At 36.9% G+C, this 21,488-nt stretch overlaps 1 protein-coding gene across 4 annotated transcripts in view; it reads right to left on the bottom strand.

Annotated features, from left to right (window-relative positions):
- EPHA6 (EPH receptor A6) overlaps positions 1–21,488 on the bottom strand; it is a 963,391-nt gene that overhangs the window by 670,633 nt on the left and 271,270 nt on the right. The window lies entirely within an intron of this gene.

The raw sequence follows: 21,488 nt of genomic DNA on the forward strand, positions 1-21,488 counted from the left end.
TAACATTTCATAAACCTTAGTCACATAACATCATCACATTCACATTTAAAATTTACTCAAATCCTTCTGTTTTAATTTATTTTTCCATATCTTCCCTAGAATGGTTTTGGTTCTCCCATAAATTCTGTTGCCTATTCAGATCTAATGCATAATAAAGCTTACACAAAAAAGCAAGCAGAGTTCAGTAATTCTACATATCAAAAGTTGAGGGGTGGAGCCAAGATGGCCGAATAGGAACAGCTCCGGTCTCCAGCTCCCAGCCCCAGCGACACAGAAGACGGGTGATTTCTGCATTTCTGCTTGAGGTACTGGTTTCATCTCACTAGGGAGTGCCTAACAGTGGGTGCAGGACAGTCGGTGAAGCGCACTGTGCGCGAGCCGAAGCAGGGCGAGGCATTGACTCACTCGGGAAGCGCAAGGGGTCAGGGAGTTCCCTTTCCTAGTCAAAGAAAGGGGAAGCAGACGGCACCTGGAATATCGGGTCAGTCCCATCCTAATACTGCGCTTTTCCAACGGGCCTGGAAAACGGCACACTAGGAGATTGTGTCCCGCACCTGGCTCGGAGGGTCCTATGCCCACGGAGTCTCGCTAATTGCTAGCACAGCAGTCTGAGATCAAGCTGCGGGGCGGCAGCGAGGCTGGGGGAGGGGCGCCCGCCATTGCCCAGGCTTGCTTAGGTAAACAAAGCAGCCAGGAAGCTCGAACTGGGTGGAGCCCACCACAGCTCAAGGAGGCCTGCCTGCCTCTGTAGGCTCCACCTCTGGGGGCAGGGCACAGACAAACAAAAACTCTGCAAGAACTTCCACAGACTTAAATGTCCCTGTCTGACTGACAGCTTTGAAGAGAGTAGTGGTTCTCCCAGCACGCAGCTGGAGATCTGAGAAGGGTCAGACTGCCTCCTAAAGTGGGTCCCTCACCCCCGAGCAGCCTAACTGGGAGGCACCCCCCCAGTAGGGACAGACTGACACCTCATTCAACCCGGTACTTCTCTGAGACAAAACTTTCAGAGGAACTATCAGACAGCTGAATTTGTGGTCTCACGAAAATCCGCTGTTCTGCAGCCACCGCTGCTGACACCCAGCCAAACAGGGTCTGGAGTGCACCTCTAGTAAACTCCAACAGACCTGCAGCTGAGGGTCCTGTCTGGTAGAAGGAAAACTAACAAACAGAAAGGACATCCACACCAAAAACCCATCTGTACATCACCATCATCAAAGACAAAAAGTAGATAAAACCACAAAGATGGGGAAAAAACAGACCAAAAAAACTGGAAACTCTAAAAAACAGAGCACCTCTCCTCCTTCAAAGGAACGCAGTTCCTCACCAGCAATGGAACAAAGCTGGATGGAGGATGACTTTGATGAGTTGAGAGAAGAAGGCTTCAGACGATCAAACTACTCTGAGCTACGAGAGGAAATTCAAAACAACAGCAAAGAAGTTAAAAACTTTGAAAAAAAATTAGAAGAATGGATAACCAGAATAACCAATGGAGAGAAGGGCTTCAAGGAGCTGATGGAGCTGAAAGCCAAGTTTCGAGAACTACGCGAAGATTGCAGAAGCCTCAGTAGCAGATGCGATCAACTGGAAGAAAGGGTATCGCTGATGGAAGATGAAATGAATGAAATGAAGAGAGAAGGGAAGTTTGGAGAAAAAAGGATAAAAAGAAATGAACAAAGCCTCCAAGAAATTTGGGACTATGTGAAAAGACCAAACCTACGTCTGATTGGTGTACCTGAAAATGATGGGGAGAATGGAACCAAGTTGGAAAACACTCTGCAAGATATTATCCAGGAGAACTTCCCCAATCTAGCAAGGCAGGCCAACATTCAGATTCAGGAAATACAGAGAACGCCACAAAGATACTCCTCGAGAAGGGCAACTCCAAGACACATTATTGTCAGATTCACCAAAGTTGAAATGAAAGAAAAAATGTTAAGGGCAGCCAGAGAGAAAGGTCGGGTTACCCACAAAGGGAAGCCCATCAGACTAACAGCTGATCTCTCAGCAGAAACTCTACAAGCCAGAAGAGAGTGGGGGCCGATATTCAACATTCTTAAAGAAAAGAATTTTCAACCCAGAATCTCCTATCCCGCCAAACTAAGCTTCATAAGTGAAGGAGAAATAAAACACTTTACAGACAAGCAAACGCTGAGTGATTTTGTCACCACCAGGCCTGCCCTAAAAGAGCTCCTGAAGGAAGCACTAAACATGGAAAGGAACAACCGGTACCAGCCACTGCAAAAACATGCCAAATTGTAAAGACCATCGAGACTAGGAAGAAACTATAGCAACTAACGAGCAAAATAACCAACTAACATCATAATGACAGGATCAGATTCACACATAACAATATTAACGTTAAATGTAAATGGGCTAAATGCTCCAATCAAAAGACACAGACTGGCAAACTGGATAAGGAGTCAGGACCCATCAGTGTGCTGTATTCAGGAAACCCATCTCACGTGCAGAGACACACATAGACTCAAAATAAAGGGATGGAGGAAGATCTATCAAGCAACTGGAAAACAAAAAAAGGCAGGGGTTGCAATCCTAGTCTCTGATAAAATAGACTTTAAACCAACAAAGATCAAAAGAGACAAAGAAGGCCATTACATAATGGTAAAGGGATCAATTCATCAAGAAGAGCTAACTATCCTAAATATATATGCACCCAACACAGGAGCACCCAGATTCATAAAGCAAGTCCTGAGTGACCTACTAAGGGACTTAAACTCCCACACAATAATAATGGGAGATTTTAACACCCCACTGTCAGCATTAGACAGATCAACGAGACAGAAAGTTAACAAGGATATCCAGGAATTGAACTCAGCTCTGCATAAAGTGGACCTAATAGACATCTACAGAACTCTCCACCCCAAGTCAACAGAATATACATTTTTTTCAGCACCACACCACACCTATTCCAAAATTGACCACATAGTTGGAAGTAAAGCTCTCCTCAGCAAATGTAAAAGAACAGAAATTATAACAAACTGTCTCTCAGACCACAGTGCAATCAAACTAGAACTCAGGATTAAGAAATTCACTCAAAACCGCTCTACTACATGGAAACTGAACAACCTGCTCCTGAATGACTATTGGGTACATAATGAAATGAAGGCAGAAATAAAGATGTTCTTTGAAACCAACAGAACAAAGACACAACATACCAGAATCTCTGGGACACATTCAAAGCAGTGTGTAGAGGGAAATTTATAGCACTAAATGCCCACAAGAGAAAGCAGGAAAGATCCAAAATTGACTCCCTAACATCACAATTAAAAGAACTAGAAAAGCAAGAGCAAACACATTCAAAAGCTAGCAGAAGGCTAGAAATAATAAATCAGAGCAGAACTGAAGGAAATAGAGACACAAAAAACCCTTCAAAAAATTAATGAATCCAGGAGCTGGTTTTTTGAAAAGATCAACAAAATTGATGGACCGCTAGCAAGACTAATAAAGAAGAAAAGAGAGAAGAATCAAATAGATGCAATAAAAAACGAAAAAGGGGATATCACCACCGATCCCACAGAAATACAATCTACCATCAGAGAATACTACAAACACCTCTATGCAAATAAACTAGAAAATCTAGAAGAAATGGATAAATTCCTCGACAAATACACCCTCCCAAGACTAAACCAGGAAGAAGTTGAATCTCTGAATAGACCAATAACAGGTTCTGAAATTGTGGCAATAATCAATAGCTTACCAACCAAAAAGAGTCCAGGACCTGATGGATTCACAGCTGAATTCTACCAGAGGTACAAGGAGGAACTGGTACCATTCCTTCTGAAACTATTCCAATGATAGAAAAAGAGGGAATCCTCCCTAACACATTTTATGAAGCCAGCATCGTCCTGATACCAAAACCTGGCAGAGACATAACCAAAAAAGAGAATTTCAGACCAATATCCTTGATGAACATTGATGCAAAAATCCTCAATAAAATACTGGCAAACCGAATCCAGCAGCACATCAAAAAGCTTATCCACCATGATCAAGTGGGCTTCATCCCTGGGATGCAAGGCTGGTTCAACATACGCAAATCAATAAATGTAATCCAACATATAAACAGAACCAAAGACAAAAACCACATGATTATCTCAATAGATGCAGAAAAGGCTTTGACAAAATTCAACAACCCTTCATGCTAAAAACTCTCAATAAATTAGGTATTGATGGGACGTATCTCAAAATAATAAGAGCTATCTACGACAAACCCACAGCCAATATCATACTGAATGGGCAAAAACTGGAAGCATTCCCTCTGAAAACTGGCACAAGACAGGGATGCCCTCTCTCACCGCTCCTATTCAACATAGTGCTGGAAGTTCTGGCCAGAGCAATCAGGCAGGAGAAGGAAATAAAAGGTATTCAATTAGGAAAAGAGGAAGTCAAATTGTCCCTGTTTGCAGATGACATGATTGTATATCTAGAAAACCCCATTGTCTCAGCCCAAAATCTCCTTAAGCTGATTAGCAACTTCAGCAAAGTCTCAGGATACAAAATTAATGTACACAAATCACAAGCATTCTTGTACACCAATAACAGACAAACAGAGAGCCAAATCATGAGTGAACTCCCATTCACAATTGCTTCAAAGAGAATAAAATACCTAGGAATCCAACTTACAAGGGATGTGAAGGACCTCTTCAAGGAGAACTACAAACCACTGCTCAATGAAATAAAAGAGGATACAAACAAATGGAAGAACATTCCATGCTCATGGGTTGGAAGAATCAATATCGTGAAAATGGCCATACTGCCCAAGGTAATTTATAGATTCAATGCCATCCCCATCAAGCTACCAATGACTTTCTTCACAGAATTGGAAAAAACTACTTTAAAGTTCATATGGAACCAAAAAAGAGCCCGCATCGCCAAGTCAATCCTAAGCCAAAAGAACAAAGCTGGAGGCATCACGCTACCTGACTTTAAACTATACTACAAGGCTACAGTAACCAAAACAGCATGGTACTGGTACCACAACAGAGACATAGATCAATGGAACAGAACAGAGCCCTCAGAAATGATGCCGCATAGCTACAACTATCTGATCTTTGACAAACCTGACAAAAACAAGAAATGGGGAAAGGATTCCCTATTTAATAAATGGTGCTGGGAAAACTGGCTAGCTGTATGTAGAAAGCTGCAACTGGATCCCTTCCTTACACCTTATACAAAAATTAATTCAAGATGGATTGAAGACTTATATGTTAGACCTAAAACCATTAAAATCCTACAAGAAAACTTAGGCAATACCATTCAGGACATAGGCGTGGGCAAGGACTTCATGTCTAAAACACCAAAAGCAATGGCAACAAAAGCCAAAATCGACAAATGGGATCTCATTAAACTAAAGAGCTTCTGCACAGCAAAAGAAACTATCATCAGAATGAACAGGCAACCTACAGAATGGGAGAAAATTTTTGCAACCTACTCATCTGACAAAGGGCTAATATCCAGAATCTATAATGAACTCAAACAAATTTACAAGAAAAAAACAAACAACCCCATCAAAAAGTGGGCAGAGGACATGAACAGACACTTCTCAAAAGAAGACATTTATGCAGCCAGAAAACACATGAAGAAATGCTCATCATCACTGGCCATCAGAGAAATGCAAATCAAAACCACAGTGAGATACCATCTCACACCAGTTAGAATGGCCATCATTAAAAAATCAGGAAACAACAGGTGCTGAGAGGATGTGGAGAAATAGGAACACTTTTACACTGTTGGTGGGACTGTAAACTAGTTCAACCATTGTGGAAGTCAGTGTGGCGATTCCTCAGGGATCTAGAACTAGAAATACCATTTGACCCAGCCATCCCATTACTGGGTATATACCCAAAGGACTATAAATCATGCTGCTATAAAGACACATGCACACGTATGTTTATTGCGGCACTATTCACAATAGCAAAGAGTTGGAACCAACCCAAATGTCCAACAACGATAGACTGGATTAAGAAAATGTGGCACATATACACCATGGAATACTATGCAGCCATAAAAAATGATGAGTTCGTGTCCTTTGTAGGGACATGGATGAAACTGGAAAACATCATTCTCAGTAAACTATCGCAAGGACAAAAAACCAAACACCGCATGTTCTCTCTCATAGGTGGGAATTGAACAATGAGAACTCATGGACACAGGAAGGGGAACATCACACTCCGGGGACTGTTGTGGGGTGGGGGGAGCGGGGAGGGACAGCATTAGGAGATACACCTAATGCTAAATGACGAGTTAATGGGTGCAGGAAATCAACATGGCACATGGATACATATGTAACAAACCTGCACATTGTGCACATGTACCCTAAAATCCTAAAGTATAATAAATAAATAAAAAATAAAAATAAAAAATAAAAAAAAAAGATTTTACAAGCGTAATAAGATAACCTTTGTTCACAGTGCCCCAAACCTTCCCATAACTTGTTCTGTTCAGCTTTCAAAGGGGATCATTTACAAACTACTGTCTGCTCTTTGGGCTCATTTGATTCCCCTGAAAATCATTTGCTATGCCTCAAAATTGTCTACACCCCCATTTCCCTGTCCCTGATGAAGAGGGTGCTATTTAAGTCTCAGCTATCTGGCCCTTCTTTGAGTCTCATATCTGTGGGACTCCTGTGTCCATGTGCATATTAATAAATTTGTATGCTTTTTCTCCTGTTAAAAAAAAAAAAAACAAAAACAAAAGTTAATTTAAATTTATTACTTCTAATAGTCCTGGAAATTGAATAATATGCAAATAATTTAAAATAATCAGATACAAAAGATAAAATGAATTGTTTGGATGTTTTAGAAGTATAGAATAAAAGCCTGATTAGAACACACACTCATGAATCAGACTTGGTCCAATCCCTGGGTCCAGCACTTGCTAGCTACATGACCTTGAGTTTACTATGCTGCATTGCTATTCACAAAATGAGAGCATTAATGATACCACCCAAAAAGTCATTGTGAGAACTTTGTTAATTCCAACATATGAGGCACTGGAAGAGTGCTTGGTATGTTGTAAATATTATGTGAGTGCCATTATTGTTCATTTATCTCATAACTTGAGTTTTCTAAATTCAAATTCTTAAACGTAAGATTCATTTTCTATGATTTTTGCACAATTTTAATTTGAGGAGTAGAACTGTGGCATTGTTAATCATATTATTCTCACCCACATCATTACTCACATCCAGAAATGTGATTTAATAACCACTGCCTACTTGACTTCTCTTTTTGGATACATTAGCTGCATACATTCTTCTGATTTATCCGCTATGTGATTAAAATACCAGGAAGCATTTCTTAGCATTAAATTTTGTTATTTCATCAATTACTAAAAAACATTTATTGTACCTATTATGGATACAGGCTTGACATATGACATATATGACACTTGATATGGCATGCATTTCCATACAAAAAGTCTTCCAATCTGGCAGTGAAGATATAAATTTTAATCAACTATCTTTTATATAAAGCTATATACTGAAAGTGTCATATGATTATTTCATTTAAAAAAACAAGAACCGATGTGATTTTATCTTCACTGAAAGGGTCATTCAGCTACAACTTATATTTTCAGATTCACAGTACGTTTTTCCCATTTTAAAAATTCAATGCTTTCAATGTAAAACCTTGTGTTTTGTTTTGTTTTGTTTACAAGGTAGTATATTTCCTTTATCTCTGAAAAAAGGAAGAATAAATTATATAACTGGTTATATCTGTTAGCTCTGACTGCCAGGAAGCAAAATATAGCAATGTTGTCAATCTTGATGGCTCAATTATTTAAATTTTTCTTTATGTCATTTCTTAAAAAATACTTTTCTTTATATTTTCCATTTACATATTTTTATTTCTCTTTTATTAATGATACTGCAAATGTCATGTTTATAAATCAGCTAATACTCTACTAAATACTTATCATTTCTTTGTGTTTGGAACATTCAAATTCTTTTAGCTTAAACTACATTTTTTCTTTTTTTCATAATATCATAATATCATAATATTACTGCTTTAATGATAAACATTAATGAAATGACCCCAAATTGGATTTTTTTCTTTTGGAATTTGAATTTTTATTTAAATAAATGTTTATGAACTCATAAACTATGTAGGGAACTAAAATGGAGGAAACATTAGGAGATGTGGGCATTTAACACTGAGTTACTTATAATTTAGAAAGTTTTTTAACAGATGATAGACTTTATTTGACATATGTGTTTTGCTCTCCATAGATCTAAATTTGAATATAAAAAAAGATTATACTATATCCCTTATATTGTATTAAGCACTAACTTTTGGTTTTTAACTTTAATTAAAATTGACATTTTTATTATTAAAACCACTCCTTATTATTCAAAACTTAAGAAAATTTAAGAATCATATAAAATAGGCAAAAGTTTACCAATGATTTTGGCTTTGAGTAAAAGATACCTGAATATACTGACTTTTTTCTCCCATGTCTCACTGAGATTTTAAATGCCCAGGCTGGCATAACCCATGACAGGTTATATTCTTCTTTTGAGTTACATTCAGTGGTTTAGAAAAGTCATAAGGCATGAGGTTGAAAGCCAAGTACTCTCAATACTTATGAAGTCAGTAAATCTCATTATTAATCATTACCCTTGAACAAGTTTATGTAGTTCTGTGAAATGTTCATAGATTTAAAATACATAGCTATACAATAATATACTTCTAAACTACTCTAAATATTTAAACTACTCACATTTCCAATGAAAAGCTCAGCACTCAACTATATTGATATAGATACAGACATGTATATATGTGTGTGTGTGTGTGTGTTTGTGTGTGTGCGTGTGTGTATAATTTCCTTAGGTTAAAACACACACATACACATTTTGCAAATACATTTTCCTCCATATATGTGGATACGTATATGGATACGTTAGACCAAAGTTAAAAGTTACAGCATTATGAAATCAAAACCCATTGCTTCCAGCTCAAAAAGCCTTAATCACTATTAATGAACTTCATATTAGGTCCTCAGTCCTATGTGTCTTATCCACCATCCCTAGGACAGGGTCTTTAAACTTTTGGTTCTAGAATTATCCTGAGCCATCACATTCATGTTCTGAGCATTAGAGTGGAAGAAAAACAAAACAAGGAAGCAGAGGTTTTCAAAGTATAATATCATTTAAGCTGCAGCATCAGCATCATTTAGGAACTTACTAGAAATGAAAATTCTCAAGTTCCTCTCCAGACTTACTGATCTAAAACTCCAGGATGGAATTCAACCATATGTTTTTTTGTTTGCTTGTTTCTGTTTTTGTTTCTAACAAGTCCTTCAAGTGATGATGATACACAACAAAGTTTGTGAACTACTGCTCTAAGGATATGTCCCAGAGTTACACACACCACTTGCCCTCACATACTTAGTCATATGGCCACACATCACTTAAAAGCAGGGTAGTGCTGGAAGTTCTGGCCAGGGCAATCAGGCAGGAGAAGGAAATAAAGGGTATTCAATTAGGAAAAGAGGAAGTCAAATTGTCCCTGTTTGCAGATGATATGATCATATATCTAGAAAACCCCATTGTCTCAGCCCAAAATCTCCTTAAGCTGATTAGCAACTTCAGCAAAGTCTCAGGATACAAAATCAATGTACACAAATCACAAGCATTCTTGTACACCAATCACAGACAAACAGAGAGCCAAATCATGAGTGAACTCCCATTCACAATTGCTTCAAAGAGAATAAAATAACTAGGAATCCAACTTACAAGGGATGTGAAGGACCTCTTCAAGGAGAACTACAAACCACTGCTCAATGAAATAAAAGAGGATAACAAACAAATGGAAGAACATTCCATGCTCATGGGTTGGAAGAATCAATATCGTGAAAATGGCCATACTGCCCAAGGTAATTTATAGATTCAATGCCATCCCCATCAAGCTACCAATGACTTTCTTCACAGAATTGGAAAAAACTACTTTCAAGTTCATATGGAACCAAAAAAGAGCCCACGTCGCCAAGTCAATCCTCAGCCAAAAGAACAAAGCTGGAGGCATCACGCTACCTGACTTCAAACTATACTACAAGGCTACAGTAACCAAAACAGCATGGTACTGGTACCAAAACAGAGACATACATCAATGGAACAGAATAGAGCCCTCAGAAATAATGCTGCATATCTACAACTATCTGATCTTTGACAAACACGACAAAAACAAGAAATGGGGAAAGGATTCCCTATTTAATAAATGATGCTGGGAAAACTGGCTAGCCATATGTAGAAAGCTGAAACTGGATCCCTTCCTTACACCTTATACAAAAATTATTTCAAGATGAATTAAAGACTTACATGTTAGACCTAAAACCATAAAAACCCTAGAAGCAAACCTAGGCAATACCATTCAGGACATAGGCATGGGCAGGGACTTCATGTCTAAAACACCAAAAGCAATGGCAACACAAGCCAAAATTGACAAATGGGATCTAATTAAACTAAAGAGCTTCTGCACAGCAAAAGAAACTACCATCAGAGTGAACAGGCAACCTACAAAATGGGAGAAAATTTTCACAACCTACTCATCTGATAAAGGGCTATTATCCAGAATCTACAATGAACTCAAACAAATTTACAAGAAAAAAACAAACAACCCCATCATAAAGTGGGCGAAGGACATAAACAGACACTTCTCAAAAGAAGACATTTATGCAGCCAAAAAACACATGCAAAAATGCTCATCATCACTGGCCATCAGAGAAATGCAAATCAAAACCACAGTGAGGTACCATCTCACACCACTTAGAATGGCGATCATTAAAAAGTCGGGAAACAACAGGTGCTGAGAGGATGTGGAGAAATAGGAACACTTTTACACTGTTGGTGGGACTGTAAACTAGTTCAACCATTGTGGAAGTCAGTGTGGCGATTCCTCAGGGATCTAGAACTAGAAATACCATTTGACCCAGCCATCCCATTACTGGGTATATACCCAAAGGACTATAAATCATGCTGCTATAAAGACACATGCACATGTATGTTTATTGCAGCACTATTCACAATAGCAAAGACTTGGAACCAACCCAAGTGTCCAACAACGATAGACTGGATTAAGCAAATGCGGCACATATACACCATGGAATACTATGCAGCCATAAAAAATGATGAGTTCATGTCCTTTGTAGGGACATGGATGAAACTGGAAACCATCATTCTCAGTAAACTATCACAAGGACAAAAAACCAAACACTGCATGTTCTCACTCATAGGTGAGAACTGAACAATGAGAACTCATGGACACAGGAAGGGGAATATCACACTCCAGGGACTGTTGTGGGGTGGGGGGAGGAGGGAGGGACAGCATTAGGAGATATACCTAATGCCAAATGACGAGTTAATGGGTGCAGCAAACCAACATGGCACATGGATACATATGTAACAAACCTGCACATTGTGCACATGTACCCTAAAACTTAAAGTATAATAATAAAACAAAACAAAAGTCCAAATAAAATATTCACTAAAATTAAAAATAAATAAATAAATTTGAAGTTGATAAATAATAAAATAAACCCAATCCATATTTATCATATGTTTATTCACAGTCAGAATGTTGCTTAATAAAAACTGTCTAAAAAAATAAAAATAAAAATTGTTTAAAGGTTAAAAAAAAAAAAAGCAGGGTAGAAAATTGGTCATTATTTTTATGTAGCCATTAAGCCCAGCTAAAAACCAGGAATTTCATTAATCTCATGAGAGTTTGAATAATGGTAAGCATTATCAGCCTGTGCTACATAATTTTGAAAAGGAAGGTGAGGGGTGTGGTCACAACTATAGAAAGCAGGATGCTTTTTTTTTATTATTATACTTTAAGTTCTAGGGTACATGTGCACAACGTGCAGGTTTGTTACATATGTATACATGTACCATGTTGGTGTGCTGCACCCATTAACTCTTCATTTACATTAGGTATATCTCCTAATGCTATCCCTCCCCTTTCCCCCCACCCAGTGTGTGATGTTCCCCTTCCTTTGTCCAAGTGTTCTTATTGTTCAATTCTAAAACCACAATGAGATACCATCTCATACCAGTTAGAATGGCGATCATTAAAAAGTCAGGATGCTTTTTAAAAATATTATGCTTCTTTCATTAAAATTTTTACTTTTGTTGAAAATAGTTTCAATTAAAAACAGATTGCCAGTTTTCTGTATTTATAGTTTTAATGGCAGCCCTTTTCTCTTATTCAATTTTTAAATCTTACACTAATCATAGGGGATGGGGATCATTTTTCTCTCCATCTTAAAGATGAGAAAACTAAAACTTCCAAATTATAGGTTACCTTACTGAAGATATCATACACCTAGTAGGGGAAGTCAGACCTAGAAATCAGGTTTCCTTACCCAAAGTCCTTTACAAATTTTGTTACATCACATTTATTTAATAAAGGCTACGCTCTTTATCTTTAACATTTCAGCACTTTAGTTTTCCTCTTTTCTTTTCCTGTCTCCCAAAGTATTGTCTTCCTGCAGATGTTCCCCGAGAAAATGTTGAAGGCTTTTAAAATGTGAAGGCTAAAATAGTTCATGTAGCAAGACTAAAAGAACTTTACAATTATAATACTAATCAGAATGAGATACACTTGACATTTTCCCCTCTTTCTTGTTTATATTTCAATCATTGAAACCTCAAAGAAATAACCAGATTTTAATAACTGAGAAATGTTAATAACTCAAGATAAATAGCTGCTTAGCAGTAATATTTCTAAACTTTGATTTGAAGTTCAACTAATGCGACAACACAATCTTTAAGAGACGATGACAACTGACGTTAAATTGTTGCTTGCTTGTTCTTCCATTTAAAAACTGAGAAAATAGTTGTTATGACAGGAGCTATAATGAGAACAGAAAGTGATTAAAAGTTACTGTCTACTTTTGATATCGTGACCAGAATATTAAATTCTACTCAAGTCACTCTTTAATGGTTTGGAAATATTTATTGTTAGGGGGGTCTAATAAGAGAAACTGATTATTTGCTCTAGCATTTCATAATTTCCACGTGAAAACAAAAACAGCTGTGTAGTTTACAAATATGAAACTAAATATAACATAATCAATATAACATATGTTAACAGTAACCATATATTTCAGAACAGGGAATAAAAGAAACTTTATTGAAAGGCCATATGAGTTTGACGTTACATAGTAGAGAGTGAACTCCTTATATTGTGACTAGTATAGGTTTTCTAAAGCTGTAAGGGTCAGCAGCATGGAGGATCATCTGGCCATGACTTAGCCAATCCCAGAGGTAACCCCTTTGCTCTATGCATGCTGTATCTGAAGCGATATAGTTACTGACACAAAAGAGCCATTTTCAATCTCAGAATTGAAATTTTTCCCTGACAAAGGTCCTAGATACAAAAAGGAAGTATTTGGTCTTACTACTCCTATGGGAAAGAATGTTCATTAAAAAAGGTCATAAATAGCTGTAATTTTATAAAATGGTAAGATTAATCAGCATTTGGGAGGAATGGAATAAAACTATTACATCACCCTAAAGAGACGGAGAAGGAAGTGATCATTCCACTTATACAGAGCATGGATCACATGATGATAATAATTATAGCATGTTACCATGCATTGAGAATTCATATTATGATTAGATTGCATGTCAAGTATTATGCACACTATCTCAGTTCATCTTCATTACCTATCATTCAGGCGTATTATTCCCTTTTTCTTTTTCTTTTTCTTTTGAGATGGAGTCTTGCTGTGTCACCCAGGCTGGAGTGCAGTTACACGATCTCAGCCCACTGCAAACTCTGCTTCCCAGGTTCAAGCAATTCTCATGCCTCAGCCTCCCAGGTAGCTGGGATTACAGGCGCATCCCACCATAACTGGCTAATTTTTGTATTTTTTGGTAGAGAAGGAGTTTCGCCACATTGGCCAGGCTGGTCTCGAACTCCTGACCTCAAGCAATCCACCCGCCTCAGCTTCCCAAGGTGCTGGGATTACAGGAGGGAGCCACTGCATCTAGCTTTACTCCCCTTTTAAATCGGGAATCAGAATGATAGAATTTCAGTTTTTAAAGTCATATAGTTAGCTTGATAAGATGGCTAGATATCCACCAAAAGTTATAGACTTACAGCAAGGAAGTAGCTGTATAACCAAGAATTATATTTCTCAGCTCCCATTTCTATCCAAATAAGTTTGTTGGTGGATTCTCACCAATGAATAAAGGTGACTGTGTCACTTCCAGGTCAAGATATTTAATAAGCTAGTCAGCCTTCTCCAGGTTCTCTTATTCTACCCACCAAGTGGATTTGAGACCCTACACAAGGCTGGAGCTACGAGATGACAGAAGCCTAGCACCCCGAATCATGTTGTGTTGGAGAGCTGCTTTGCATTTTTATTGGTTAAGCCATAGATATATTTGGGATTTTTTTTTTTTTGCAATTGTGTAACTCTAACTAAAACAGCCAATAAATAGTGAAACATGGAAGAAACCTAAGTTTGTCTAATTCTTGGACCCATGTTTGACTCATATATGTTCTCCTGATGTACCTGGATGGGTCTAAATAGAATTGTTCGATTCTATAATATGACTTCTTCCATCAAGGAGTCACACTTCAAGTTGAAAAGAGTAGCAACAACATTGGTAGCCAGCTTTTTTATACCCTAAGAAAAGAATGCTAGTAACTCATCAAATTATGATAATGATAATAATAGACCTGCTGAGTTAATTCACTCAGCCAGATTTATAGACACACTTTTGTCTTCCACATTCATTGAAAGAAACAAACCTCAAAATTGGTATTTGAGGGAAAACTCAAACACCTTATTTTCGCTCAGGCCTAAGCCTAGTCCTCCAAGACAATTTATAGAAGTCATGCATTTGGAGTTTAGGGAGGGGTATCCATACACTGACAGGACTAAAACTGTGATCTCTATTTGATTAACATTTTGTCTATAACTGTCTCTCCTGTTGTCACTCTCATTCCAACCTTCTCTATGATATCCCCATTGCTCAGCACAATGACAGGTGCAGAACACACTGTTAAATAAAAGAAAGAGTAAAGATGGTAAGAATTTGTAAAATCAAAGCTATGCTTTCCCAGGGAAAACGTTCTATCTTTTGTTTACTTTGTTACATGTGGTGATAATATGTTAATTTTTTCTTTTTTTTTTTTTAAAAAAAAACCTTGTTAACCAAAATATAGCATTTAAAAAAACACAAAATTTTAATTGAGGATATTCCAGTACACCAAGTTCCCTATCACAGTGGTTCTCAACCCATCAGAAAGCAAGTGGGCCTCATCACCCTCCACAACGCCAATCCCTCCACCAAGAAGCAAATGTTCAGGCCAGATACTACAACACTAACTTAGAAGATACAGACATGAAGCCTCAGTATTTCCCTTTTTCAAAGGTTTACATTTCTTTTTCTTAAAGTACTACAATGATAAGATACAACCAGACTGGGAGTCATCTTTACAGCAACAAAAATACATGGCCTTTACTATAAATATATTCATATAATAACAAATAGCTAACATTCAGTGAGTGTATAGTGGGTCCACACTAAATAGAATGTGGTCATTCTCCCTTTAATCACCACAAATATTATTTAACATAGATATTAGCCTAATCTTACAGAATAGAAAACAGAAGGTTTGAAAGATTGAGTGTATTTTTTCAGGGTCACAAAGTTATTAAATGATGACCCCTACATTCAACCTTTTTCTCTTTGGACACAGAGTCTATGCATTTGAACTTCTGTACACACTTCCTATGCAAAAAATCTTCACAAATAGTTTTACATAAACAGATTTTCCACTTAGTCTAATTTACTCAGATTCTTAAGACAACATTTGTTCAGAATGTACTCCTCTTAAAAACAGTGATCCAGTGTACATTGATCTCCAGATATTTTTGTTTTTATGGTTATTGATACTCTGATCCATAGTAGGTCTTAGTATTGTTTCCAGTTAGTTTGGGGGGATCCCTTTTGAGTTAATGTATGGCATAGAAAATGGCAAAAACTTCTGAGACTACGGAATTTTCCATATCATATAGAGAATATCAAAGGAAAACCTATTTTGCAAAATGCTCTACTGTCTGAAAATTGATCAGGATGGGAAATCACATAACCTAATTTTCTTGGGACAGTGTTGGTTTGTGCCTGTTGTCCTAGGAAAACGGAAGAGGGAAGAGTAATATCTTAACTACAAGACTTTCGTGAAAATTAATACACATAGAATTTTTGGTAAATGGCTGCACCTGCTAAATACACTACAAATGTTCAATATTATTACTGTAATTATTAGTGTAAACAGGTGTTAAAACATCTAACTCTTTTATTCACTACAACATATATTTATAAATTTTTCTTGGCTCTAAAGGTACATGCTTTCAAATTTTCCTGAGTATTATTCCTCATTCTATCTAAAAAAGCGATTTAAAAAATAAATCTCGACTGTCTAAGTTTCTAGAAATCATTTTTAGTTGTGGTGATTTTGCTCAGCCAATGAGTCCATTATAAATCCCAATTTCAGGTTACAGAATGTTTAAAATTGAGGTAATGACTCCATTACCCAAGCTGAAACACAATATTTCAGCTTTATATGTACTATATCAAAAAGAACACTGTAAATAGGTGGTTCTCTTGTGAAAGGCAAGCAAATTAAATTCAGATCATATGAGGCAATGAATTAGAATTTGTTTTTTAGCTAGTGTAGATTGCCTTTTCCCTTCCATTTCTTGAATTTTCAAATCTTATATGTGCTATAATTTACAAACTTATTGAGCTGAATATATTGTAATGCATTATAAATTTAGAGCAAAAAAATTACAATGTCTAACCACCCTTTTATTTATACTGTAATGCCCGCAGGAGAAAAATGATGTGAATTTATAGTGTGATCTACAAGTAAATGTATAAAGTGTATAAAGCCATAATTTATATACAAACAATCCATGCTATTTCTATTTTTTAATTTCAAAGGGTTGCCAGCAATTGTTATAAAACAACCTTGTCAAAATAACCTAATAAAATGTATAAAAATTAGTAACTTAATCCATTTTGAAACAGTTTGAAATACATGAGGAAACAAATAGCTTATTACAACTAAATTAAGGTAAATTTTCTATTCTGTTTTCTAGCATGAAGGGAATATAGTAATTTTGTGAAAAAGGCACTCGATATATGTCTCTATTACAACATAAGGTATGAATAGCAATTATAATAATTAAATATAATTACATTAAAAATAATTAGTACTTAAAGTATAAGTTGCAGTATACTACTCAGTAATTAAATACAGACAAAATTTCAATATGATTTATATTGCTTTATCCCTTATTCAGGAAGTGGTGAAAATAATCTCCCTGTTTGTTTTCAGTTAAGCCAGCATCACATCAGTTTTCCATGTTTTTAAAGCTAGATAGGTCATAAAACTAATGACTCACTCAACTTTCAAAGTGGTTAGAGTTTGATGGGCTTACCAAATGCTCTAGAGAAGTCACTTCCTACTTCTAGAGACTCCTAGGGTGAAAGCTGGCTCTGCTGTGGAGCCACGTGAATAGCAACGTAAGATTTTATTATCATTTACATATAATAGGATTTGAAGCTACTGATACACAAATCCAGAGGAGAACAGGCATAGATAATTTTGATTTCTATTTGTTTGAGTAGCTCCTTTTGAAAACAACGTGTGGAATTGGAAAATGACAGATTTCTGAGACTTTGGAATTCTCCACATTTTGAGGGCAACATCAAGGGGAAAGATAATTTGCATTAATTTCAGATTGTTGATATAACACCATCAGAAAGATTACAGAAAGAATACAGAAAGATACACCATCAGAAAAAAAGAGTAAAGAAAAATAAGCCTATAGACTTTTGACTAAAGTATGATATTAAGTTCTAAAAATTAAGTTATGTCATCAAATGTTAAAAAAGCAAACTGTGAAAAGGTCATGTAATATTCAGCATCTTTCAACAAGTTTGATATTAGCTAACTATTTTTCCATAGTAATTTCTTAAGTTTTTGCCTGTTTTTCAGACATGTAAGAGTTAGACCTTATATTCAGCCAGTTCTCACTGGTACAGCTTCACAAATTGTTAAAGTATGAAATACTTTTCTACCAATTGGTAAAACCTGGTTTCCAAACTTCCTGAGTGACCACTCTGCCACATTAGTATCTCTCCTGGCTTTCTCTGTCCTATCCTCTTTAAGATTTGGCAAATAACCTTGGCATAGGAGAGGGTAAGAACTCTGCTCTGGCCCTAAAGCCAGCTTCTATTTAGTGCCTCAATGGTGATAAAACATACTGAATGCTGCCCTTAGAAAGATGCTCTTTTCCCAAACTTCCTTAGCGTCTTGAGTATCACACCTAGATGTTGCTTTTAGCTGGAACCCTTTCCATATGGGATGTTAAGCAGTAAAGCCAACCAAGCACTGGTAGAGTGACCAACATTTACTAGCATTTGAGGGAATCAAGGGACACAGACACTGGGAGGAAATCATAGAGGCTGATGATCAAAGTACAAAGGAATGAAGAAAACCCAGTCCTCTCCCAGGCAGGCACTGAGATCTAAAGTGGAGAAAAATACAGAAGAAGAGGAGGAACAGAAGACAGTGGAAACAAAGCACAGGCAGGGGAAATGAAAACATCAAACACAAAAGTATGTTTCAGGAAACCTGTGTCTTCAGGTGCAGGAAGGTAAGAAACAAGACTAAAAGAAGTGAATCATGAAAGTCTTTCTGGCTGTATAGCTGGAGTTCAGACATGCTTCTCCAGAGAACCCACAGACTGGAGGGACCAAACAGCTCTAGGTATCTAAGAATGGAGACAGAATGAGTCCCTAGAAGGCAGACTGACCTTCTCACATGAATAATCCTTGCTCAGTATTTGCCAAAAAGTTGATAAGATTAATTATCCATCAATTTATGATTGAAATTCCAGTATGGACATTACAGTCACATAACCCTTCCATTCAATTCCTGGGAGCCTGCTTACTAATACTGTATCTTTAGCAAGTGATTTAACCTCCCTTAACATGTTTCTTCAATTGAATTAATTTATTTATTAATTTAGTTTTTAGATGGAGTCTTGCTCTGTCACCAGGCTGGAGTGCAGTGGCATGATCTCGGCTCACTGCAACCTCTGCCTCGGCCTGAGTTCAAGCAATTATCCTGCCTCAGCCTCCTGAGTAGCTGGGACTACAGGTGCACACCACCATGCCTGGCTAATTTTTATATTTTTAGTAGAGACAGGGTTTCACCATGTTGGTGAGATGGTCTTGATCTCTTGACCTTGTGATCTGCCCTCCTCAGCCTCCCAAAGTGTTAGGATTACAGGCGTGAGCCACTATGCCCGGCCGAAAAATATTTTAATGCAAAATGAAGGTACAAATGTTTAAATTGCTTTGGACTGATCAGTACTCAATAAATGAGAACTGTGTTGTAATGATCACATTGAACAGTAAGGAGACTTCATTAGCAGAGTGCCTGATATTCTGCCAATGAGATCTCCTCTTTGGTCTCAGGAATGGACAGAGGAAAGTAGTTACTCACTACTGTCATTTCAGAAGACAATCTCACTGAGGAAGCTGTTAACACATTCCACTTTCTTAAGGCCCTTTCAATGGGTAGAAATTTGCTCTACATTACTCAATTGAAAAATAATGTGCAACTTTTGTATTTTCCATTTTCTAAATCAGTTTCATATGGTTCTGAACACCCACCTGCCTAGCTAGTGGCCCTTTCCCTTTTGTTAAGGGCAAAAAGTGCCTCTGGCTTCTTAGGCAGTACAGAAACCTGGGAAAAAAGAAATAAGCTTTCAGTTCAAGGAAGGTTCTCATCAGCCATGTCTTTTTGGTTTGATCATCATGTCTACTCTCCCATGCTAAATCTAGCCAATGGGACCCTTGCTGCTCTTCCAAAGGTACTGAACTTGAGGTTCAGTCTTGAGACACACACCCCCATCAGAAGTCTAGACACAACACCCCCATCAAGGTCCTCTAGTGACTGTTGCAGTCTGGGAGAACAGAGGAGGCTCCATGCACAGAAGCTTCTCCACAGCTGTCTGTAAATTCCAGGAACCCACTTCACCAAGGGCAGCACAATCATTGCTCTTCTAGGCCATCTGTGTCTTTTCCTTCCCATGGGCTAGCTTTCTTGAACAAAAGCAGTTTAACTTCTGTCTGGCAGGAGCACTGTCCAGACTGAAGGCAAGGCTGCTTTGTGACATGCCCACAGGAAAACAAAACTTAACGTGTTTTTCCATCTGACCATATTCAACATGCCCTGCAGGGATACTAAAAGCAATGAATCTTATTCCTTCACTGATAATTGCATACGATTTAATTACTCAAAATAGTTTTAATAATATGCAATTCAATAATGGGAAAAAACTTTTAAAAAATCTATAAATTATAGATTCGTACATTCTTTAGATATGTAAATTGATACTTCATTAAAATATATTCATCAGAATAATAAATTCCCATGTACAGAATCTTTTGATTTTTCCCCATGGTATAAATTTATTCAATAAATGTTATGTAAATATCTATTTTAACAATTAGGATGTGCAAAATGTTAAACAATAAAATATAACCAATGAATGTTAAAAATTACTATTAACATATGTATGCATATAGGTATGTATATGTGCTTATGTGTATATTTATATTTATATTTCATTGAAAACCATGTAACTTAATGTCCTTTCCATTTTCTAAGTTTATTACTGCAAAGTGGGAAAATAATTTTAATATTGTAAAACTTTATTAAAAACTTGATATGTGAAATATATTTAATATTTCTGTTGTTTTAAAATTCTACATTTCATAAAATTAATGAATTTTAAAAGTAAGTCCAGTAAAGGTAAACTATAATTTGAGGAATGCTTGCTCAGGACATATCTAACCTATAATGAAATGTAAATACTGAAAGAGATGAGGTCTTTGTTAGACTCAAAAGTTTTAAATTTCAGCATGAGGACAATATTGTAGCTCAAGACTCTGATAGCTGTTACATGAATGATATTGCATTAATCCAATAATTTTCAGAAAAGAGCAAAATAATATTAATTTATAGCGACATCCTGAGGTCAGGAGTTCCAGACCAGCCTGACCAACATGGTGAAACCCCCATCTCTACTAAAAATACAAAAATTAGCCAGGTACAGTGGCTGGGGGGGTAATCCCAGCTACTTGGGAGGCTGAGGCAAGAGAGTCGCTTGAACCTGGGAGGCAGAGGTTGCAGTGAGCTGAGATCACGCTACTGCACTCCAGCCTGAGTGACAAGGGGCTCCATCTCAGTGTGTGTGTATATATATATATAATAACATCATACACATAAAAGCTTACAAATCTGAATTTTCCATTTTATCTCATCAATTTTTAAGAGAGAACTTCTTATTTTACTGACATTAGAAAAATATACTCAGGTATCAACTGAAAAGAGATAAAAAGTAGTTTAAGAAGTAAAAACAAAAATCCAACC

Source organism: Nomascus leucogenys, chromosome 21, assembly GCF_006542625.1.
Source record: "Nomascus leucogenys isolate Asia chromosome 21, Asia_NLE_v1, whole genome shotgun sequence".
Classification (NCBI taxonomy): domain Eukaryota; kingdom Metazoa; phylum Chordata; class Mammalia; order Primates; family Hylobatidae; genus Nomascus; species Nomascus leucogenys.